Source organism: Triticum aestivum, chromosome 3A (genome assembly GCF_018294505.1).
Source record: "Triticum aestivum cultivar Chinese Spring chromosome 3A, IWGSC CS RefSeq v2.1, whole genome shotgun sequence".
Lineage (NCBI taxonomy): Eukaryota > Viridiplantae > Streptophyta > Magnoliopsida > Poales > Poaceae > Triticum > Triticum aestivum.
The window spans coordinates 352,279,690-352,288,536 of record NC_057800.1 but is presented as its reverse complement, the minus strand read 5'-3'; positions in this window follow the sequence as shown (position 1 = coordinate 352,288,536).

Below are 8,847 nucleotides of genomic sequence, written 5' to 3'. Positions count from 1 at the left end.
AGACGACACCGTATGAATTATGGTTTGGGAAGAAACCTAAGCTGTCATTTCTAAAAGTTTGGGGATGCGATGCTTATGTCAGGAAACTTCAACCTGAAAAGCTCGAACCCAAATCGGAAAAATGCGTCTTCATAGGATACCCTAAAGAAACTGTTGGGTATATCTTCTACCTCAGATCCGAAGGCAAGATCTTTGTTGCCAAGAATGGGTCCTTTCTGGAGAAAGAGTTTCTCTCGAAAGAAGTAAGTGGGAGGAAAGTAGAGCTTGATGAAGTATTACCTCTTGAACCAGAAAATGGCGCAACTCAAGAAAATGTTCCTGAGGTGCCTACACCGACTAGAGAGGAAGTTAATGATAATGATCAAGATACTTCAGATCAAGCTCCTACTGAAATTCGAAGGTCCACGAGGACACGTTCCGCACCAGAGTGGTACGGCAACCCTGTCTTGGAAATCATGTTGTTAGACAACGGTGAACCTTCGAACTATGAAGAAGCGATGGCGGGTCCGGATTCCGACAAATGGCTAGAAGCCATGAAATCCGAGATAGGATCCATGTATGAAAACGAAGTATGGACTTTGACTGACTTGCCCGTAGAACGGCGAGCCATAGAAAATAAATGGATCTTTAAGAAGAAGACAGACGCGGATGGTAATGTGACCATCTATAAAGCTCGGCTTGTCGCTAAGGGTTATCGACAAGTTCAAGGGGTTGACTACGATGAGACTTTCTCACCGGTAGCGAAGCTGAAGTCCGTCCGAATCATGTTAGCAATTGCCGCATTTTATGATTATGAAATTTGGCAAATGGACGTCAAAACGGCATTCCTTTATGGTTTCCTTAAGGAAGAATTGTATATGATGCAGCCGGAAGGTTTTGTCGATCGTAAAAATGCTGACAAGGTGTGCAAGCTCCAACGCTCGATTTATGGGCTGGTGCAAGCATCTCGGAGTTGGAACATTCGTTTTGATGAGATGATCAAAGCGTTTGGGTTTACACAGACTTATGGAGAAGCCTGTGTTTACAAGAAAGTGAGTGGGAGCTCTATAGCATTTCTCATACTATATGTAGATGACATACTTTTGATGGGAAATGATATAGAACTTTTGGACAGCATCAAGGCCTACTTGAATAAGAGTTTTTCAATGAAGGACCTTGGAGAAGCTGCTTATATATTAGGCATCAAGATCTATAGGGATAGATCAAGACGCCTCATAGGTCTTTCACAAAGCACATATCTTGATAAGATTTTGAAGAAGTTCAAAATGGATCAGTCCAAGAAAGGGTTCTTGCCTGTTTTGCAAGGTGTGAAATTGAGCTCAGCTCAATGTCCGACCACGGCAGCAGAGATAGAAGAGATGAGTGTCATCCCCTATGCCTCAGCCATAGGTTCTATTATGTATGCCATGCTGTGTACCAGACCTGATGTAAACCTTGCCGTAAGTTTGGTAGGTAGGTACCAAAGTAATCCCGGCAAGGAACACTGGACAGCGGTCAAGAATATCCTGAAGTACCTGAGAAGGACTAAGGAAATGTTTCTCGTTTATGGAGGTGACGAAGAGCTCGTCGTAAAAGGTTACGTCGACGCTAGCTTCGACACAGATCTGGATGACTCTAAGTCACAAACCGGATACGTGTATATTTTGAATGGTGGGGCAGTAAGCTGGTGCAGTTGCAAGCAGAGCGTCGTGGCGGGATCTACATGTGAAGCGGAGTACATGGCAGCCTCGGAGGCAGCACATGAAGCAATATGGGTGAAGGAGTTCATCACCGACCTAGGAGTCATACCCAATGCGTCGGGGCCGATCAAGCTCTTCTGTGACAACACTGGAGCTATTGCACTTGCCAAGGAGCCCAGGTTTCACAAGAAGACAAGGCACATCAAGCGTCGCTTCAACTCCATCCGTGAAAATGTTCAAGATGGAGACATAGAGATTTGTAAAGTACATACGGACCTGAATGTAGCAGATCCGTTGACTAAACCTCTCCCAAGAGCAAAACATGATCAACACCAGAATTCCATGGGTGTTCGATTCATCACAATGTAACTAGATTATTGACTCTAGTGCAAGTGGGAGACTGTTGGAAATATGCCCTAGAGGCAATAATAAAAGCATTATTATTATATTTCTTTGTTCATGATAATTGTCTTTATTCATGCTATAATTGTGTTATCCGGAAATCGTAATACATGTGTGAATAACAGACACCAACATGTCCCTAGTAAGCCTCTAGTTGACTAGCTCGTTGATCAATAGATAGTCATGGTTTCCTGGCTATGGACATTGGATGTCATTGATAACGGGATCACATCATTAGGATAATGATGTGATGGACAAGACCCAATCCTAAACATAGCACAAGATCGTATAGTTCGTTTGCTAGAGTTTTTGCAATGTCAAAGTATCTCTTCCTTCGACCATGAGATCATATAACTCCTGGATACCGTAGGAGTCCTTTGGGTGTATCAAACGTCACAACGTAACTGGGTGACTATAAAGGTGCACTACAGGTATCTCCGAAAGTATCTATTGTTTTATATGGATCGAGACTGGGATTTGTCACTCCGTATGACAGAGAGATATCACTGGGCCCACTCAGTAATGCATCATCATAATGAGCTCAAAGTGACCAAGTGTTTGGTCACGGGATCATGCATTACGGTACGAGTAAAGTGACTTGCCGGTAACAAGATTGAACGAGGTATTGGGATACCGACGATCGAATCTCGGGCAAGTAACATATCGATTGACAAAGGGAATTGCATACGGGGTTGATTAAATCCTAGACATCGTGGTTCATCCGATGAGATCATCGTGGAGCATGTGGGAGCCAACATGGGTATCCAGATCCCGCTGTTGGTTATTGACCGGAGAGCGATCTCGGTCATGTCTACATGTCTCCCGAACCCGTAGGGTCTACACACTTAAGGTTCAGTTATGCTAGGGTTGTAGGGATATGTATATGCAGTAACCCGAATGTTGTTCGGAGTCCCGGATGAGATCCCGGACGTCACGAGGAGTTCCGGAATGGTCCGGAGGTAAAGATTTATATATGGGAAGTCCTGTTTCGGGCATCGGGACAAGTTTCGGGGTTATCGGTATTGTACCGGGACCACCGGAGGGGTCCCGGGGGCCCACCGGGTGGGGCCACCCATCCCCGGGGGCCACATGGGCTGTAGGGGGTGCGCCTTGGCCTACTTGGGCCAAGGGCACCAGCCCCACATAGGCCCATGCGCCTAGGGTTCAAGGGGGCAAGAGTCCTAGGAGGGTAAGGCACCTCCTAGGTGCCTTGGGGGGGAGGGAAACCCCCCTTGGCCGCCGCACCCCCTAGGAGATTGGATCTCCTAGGGCCGGCCACCCCCCCTTGGCACCCCTATATATAGTGGGGGAGAGGAGGGACTTCATACCTTGAGTCCTTGGCCTTTGGTTGCCTCCTTCTCCCTCCCCAACACCTCCTCCACCTCCTTATTTGTAACATCCCAAATTTTCAATTTGGAATGTTATACATTAGGTCATCATGCATATCATATTTTTCTCGCATTTTCCGATCCTAGAAAATTTCACGCAACTTAAGGACCCTCGGAGAGAGTTGGAAGTTTCATTATTTTCATATTTGGGATTTGTCAAATTTTGAAAATAGGATCATTTGGATTTATTTAATTATCTTCATAAAGTTTTTCCTATAAAAATTTTAAGAGAGGGAATAATATGACTTTCCCAATATTTAGGAAAAATGAGGATATTATAAATAAATCAAGATTTGGTTTTGGAAGATTTATTTTGCTTAGGCAAAAATGAGCATTTTAAAAATTTATGCATGTTTGCCGTTTTTAAAGTTCTTTTTGTTCGACTCATTTTTAGGAGTCGGGGAAAATTTGTTTTATTTAAATCAGAGTTCATTTGGTATTTTTTTAATTCGTTTTGTTCTTTAAAAAAAAAATCGCGCCGCCCCCCCCTGGACCAAGGCCCAGCCGGCCCAGCCAGCCAGGCCCGGCCCAGCGCCCCGCCTCCCTCTCCCTCGCGCGCACGCCGCCGCCCGAGCGGGAGCTTCCCCGCCGCCGCACGCCTCCCGGAGTCCGGCTCCGACCCGGCGCCCCCTGCCCCTTCCCCAAGCCACCCGGCGACCCCCCCCCTTTATATGCGCCGCCCCCCCCCCCTCTCTCTCTTCCCAGAGCCGCCCTCGCCCCTCGCCTCCCGACCCGCGCGGAACGCCGCCGCCGCCGGAACGCCGCCGCCGCCGTCCCTCGCCGACGCCGGGAACCCCGCCGCCCCTCGCCGCCCCCTCCCGACCCCGCCGCCGACCCCTAGCCCGCCGCCCGGAGCCCCGCCGGCGATCACCGGAGGTAGCCCCGCCCCGATCCGGTTTTCCCTAAATACCGATCCGGTTTATTTAAAAAAAACGTGTTCGGTTTTTTTTTAAAAAAAAAACTAGATTGGTTTTATTTTTCGGTTTTCTTATTTAACAAACGTTCACCGAACCGTTCGTTTCAATGAACGCGTTCGTTGGATTGGTTCTGTTAACGAACGTCCGTTATTTAAACCGTTTGTCGTTTTTCTTTTAATCGGATTTAATCCGTTATTTTTTTTTATTCGATTTCCGATCCAATTTTCAAATCTGTTTTATTTCTTGCTCGTTTATCGGAATTAGGTGATTCAAACGCCTGGAGTTTCGTAACGAAACCGCCGTTCCGACTAACCAACTTCCACAGAGTTTTACTACTGTGAAATTTTGACCTAATTTCAGATTTCTAAACCGAGTCGTTCTCTCTCGAGTTCCGACTTTCGATGCCTTATTTGATTCGATTTTTTTTTGCAACCAGGGTTCTTAAGTTGAACTCTCTGGTTAGATCTTTTATTCGAGATTTCCCTGTGCATTAGATGAGTACTTATTGTATGCTTGTTGTTTGTCTGCGTTAGATCACCCGGAGTGCGCCGCTTGTTACTTCGAATCTCTAGGTCACGCGGATCATCAGCAAGGCAAGTAACACTTGATCATATCTTTCCTACTACCCAGTTTTATTGCATTAGATCAAACCCTCAAACATTTGCATTGTTTAGGATCTAAATTAAATTGTGGGATTGGGAAGTAGAATTGAGGTAGTACCTATTACCTGTTACTTATGAAACCTTGGGAGTTACTTCTACGTTTGCTTGATTATGCCATGCTATGCTAGTAGACGTGGATTGGGTGAGTGAATATCCATGACTGATGTGAGATTGTTAATTAATGGTTTATTTAAGGTGGCAACCTAAACACACATCTGGGTGGATTGAGGCACCTGGTTTCTATCAGGACTTGCCTGTATTTCTTCGGACCGCCACCCAGGCTCTAAGGGATCATAAGATTATTCAAACTGGAAACTTCCGTGTGCAGCCACAAGCCAATTATGGGCTCTGGCGTAGTTGACTAAGTTGTGCGAACTCTTACGGGTAGGCTAGCTGATGTAGGGGATTTAGGTTGGTACGGTCTACCCACATGTAAGGTGCTAGCGCTTCTGAAAGACTATGTCTCGGTCATCCGTTTCTCAAACACCATGTAGTGCGAGAACCAAGCGGAGGCGATCGAGTCTTGTGGGGAAAAGTGCACAAACCTCTGCAGAGTGTATAAACTAATCATGATTAGCCGTGTCCCCGGTTATGGACGTTTTTGAGTATCTGGTAATTGAATATCATGTGAATCTCAACATGTTACCTCTAATAAAAGCTATTGGGTTTTTAATGAGTACTTTTAATTGGGATTGAGGATGCTGTCAACCATTCTCAATGTTTAACAACCACCATGATAGTTAAACAAAATTATTCCTTTGATGTAGGGAAAAACTGGCTTTTCGCAAAACTGTAACCATAGAGCCTTACCACCAGCCAAATATGCATGTAGTATAGGCTTATTGTTTCATTACTCTCTATGTGTTACATTGCCAGCATATTCCATGTGCTGACCCGTTTTCGGGCTGCAACTTTCATGTTGCAGACTTTTCAGACGACGAGTAAGGAATTTAGGTCGTGGTTCTATACTCAGTGATGCCGATGGAGTTGATGGACTCACTTATCTTCCAAGCCTTCCGCTGTTATCGTTGTTAGATGGCCTTAAGCCATATTTATTGTAATAAGTCCTCTTCTGGACAATCGATGTAATAAGTGTGTGATTGCTACTCTGCTATAAATCCTTCGAAGTACTGTGTGGTGTCAGCATTACTGATCCAGGGATGACACCGGAGCACAGAGACTTGATCCATTCGGGTCTGGTCGCTACATTATTGCTTAGCGAAGCTCTGCCGGAGTACTGCAGCTCCATCATCACCACGCCGTCGTGCTGCTGCTGGTGCCATCTCCCTCAACCTCTCCTCCCTCCCTTGCTGGATCAAGAAGGAGGAGACGTGGCGGTTTCCGTACGTGTGTTGAACGCGGAGGTGCCGTCCGTTCGGTGCTAGGATCTCCGGTGATTCGAATCACGTCGTGTTCGACTACATCATCCCCGTTCTTTGAACGCTTCCGCTCGTGATCTACAAGGTATGTAGATGCATCTATTCACTCGTTGCTAGATGAACTCCTAGATGATCTTGGTGAAACGAGTAGGAAAATTTTTATTTTCTGCAACGTTCCCGAACACAATCTTCCTACCATTCTAAGGTTTAAACAAGGTTTTTGACATCGTCGTCTCTCTACTATGGGTAAGTCACTCTAGATTTACCATCCCTAATAGCAAGAGCGAATGACGAGAGTAAGTCGGTATGGTGATCAATCCATTCCGCACCCAAATCATTACCATGTATAAGGTTTAGATAATCTCGCATTTCTAACACTCGGGCATTCTCACGAGCATTGCAGAATTTCACTTGTCGATGAACTGAGTTCGGATATATCCACTAATCCCGCAAGGTGACCAATACATCTATCTTTCTTCACAACTCCCAGCTTTTCGTAACCTCCTAAGAAACGGCTGCTGATCAAATTGCAGATTCTTCCAAAATTTCTTCTTCGAGGGAGGCTTGATCCTTATTAATTCCTGGGCCTATGGGTTGTGGGCCCACTTCAATACTCGCACAACTTTAACTCATCATTTGAGCTACTATGGTTCCATATTCCAGCATTGCACCTCCTTTAAATCCAATATTACTTCATTCCTTCATAGTCTTGAGGTAATTAATATATCAAAAAAAATCCTTAAACTTAATTCGTCCAACTCTACTATGTGGGATACATTTTTCCTTGCCATCGGTCAGGTGTTCACACAGGGTACTACCACCCTTAAAGTGAGATTTACAATTTCATCCATAGACCATATTTCTCATATCCTCGAAAATGGTCCAAATCCGTGTTCATAGAGTAACAACTCATACAATTCAACATATGAAAACATGTCACCTTAACTTTATTGATTTCATGAATCCATTAAAAACTCTGAGGCTTCGATTACATAATTGAACTCGTCAAACTTATGAAAATAAAATTGCTTTCTACTACTCTTATTATCCATATCAAAATCTCAACTACTCAGCTCCATCTTTCATCTGATTTGAACATTCCCTAGCAAAATGTCTTGCTTCCTTGTAGCGAAAACAAATGACTTCCGACATGTCTTGGGGCTTCTTTGTGATTATGTAGGCTCCTTGGATTCTAGGCTTCTTTTCTCGACATTTACTAGCGTAATGACCTAAATCCTTGCACCTGTAACAAGTGATATGACTCAGGTCCTTCTATGTAGAAATTGGGTTGTTCTGGGGATGCCTTCATTTTCTCTTCCTGGATTTCTCCGTAATGATCAGAGCTTCTATTTCCTGAGGGTCAAACTTCACTTCTGTTGTCGGGAAGTCTCTGAGATACTCTTGTCTTTCCTTCGTGCAATACTCTGAAAAATGTCCTTCTTCTCCACATGAATAGTAGGCTTGGGCGAAAAATATGTTTAGGCCTTCACCATCAGGGTCTTCAATAACTTCCTTCATCGTAGGTTCTTCTTAATTTTCCCTGAGGGCTTCTTTCGTGGCTTCCTTCCGCTGCTTGGTAACTACTTGTACCTTGGGGTAAATTTGGCACTAAGTAGGGTAGTGTGTAGTTACTTGACACAGGAAACAAGTAACTTGCCTAGTCGGGCAAGCTTCGGGTGGGTGATTCTCCTCACAATGAGGGCATCCATCCTTGTGTTCCTCCTGGGTGTGTCCTATTTCTCCACATATCTTGCATCCACAAGTTTGCTTCATTTTACTGTCACCGGGTTTCTTGATAAGACGAGACCTCAATAGAATCGTCTTGAATTCTTCCCAAGAATTTGCTCCATTCCATCATTGTATAGCTTGATGTATCTCTCGCCATGTTGCATCACCTTGTGTGATGCATCGTAAGGTGTATGGAACCATATACTCTCCTTCAATACGGTGCTCCTTCATGCGGTCTTCCATGTTCCGTATCCATTGTGCTACCTCCAGCTGTATCATTGATCTCGGAAATACAACTCCATCTTCATTCATCATCTATTGGGTCCAAGGGTTTTGGGATGAGATACGGAAGATAGAGGGAGATACACACAATACAAACAATAGTTTTTGAAGAAACGGGTTTTATTTTGTGGCTGTCGGAAAAACATCAAACAAATGGCAACTCACAAATCATCGCATCTAACGTAAGTATATAACAGGGGTTTGGTCTTCTAAAGGTCAAATAATTCTTCAAGTTCTTCAAGTCTTCAGAGTATTCAACTGTTGTAGCTTCAACTCTTCTAATGCATGGTGAAATCCTCTCTACTCTGAAGAGGTCATCAGTTGTCTGACATCGTGTCTTTCTTGGAGCGGCTTCAGTTGATCCTCCGTGTGATCAAAAGTTAATGGGGTGTATTCTAACTATTTGAGGC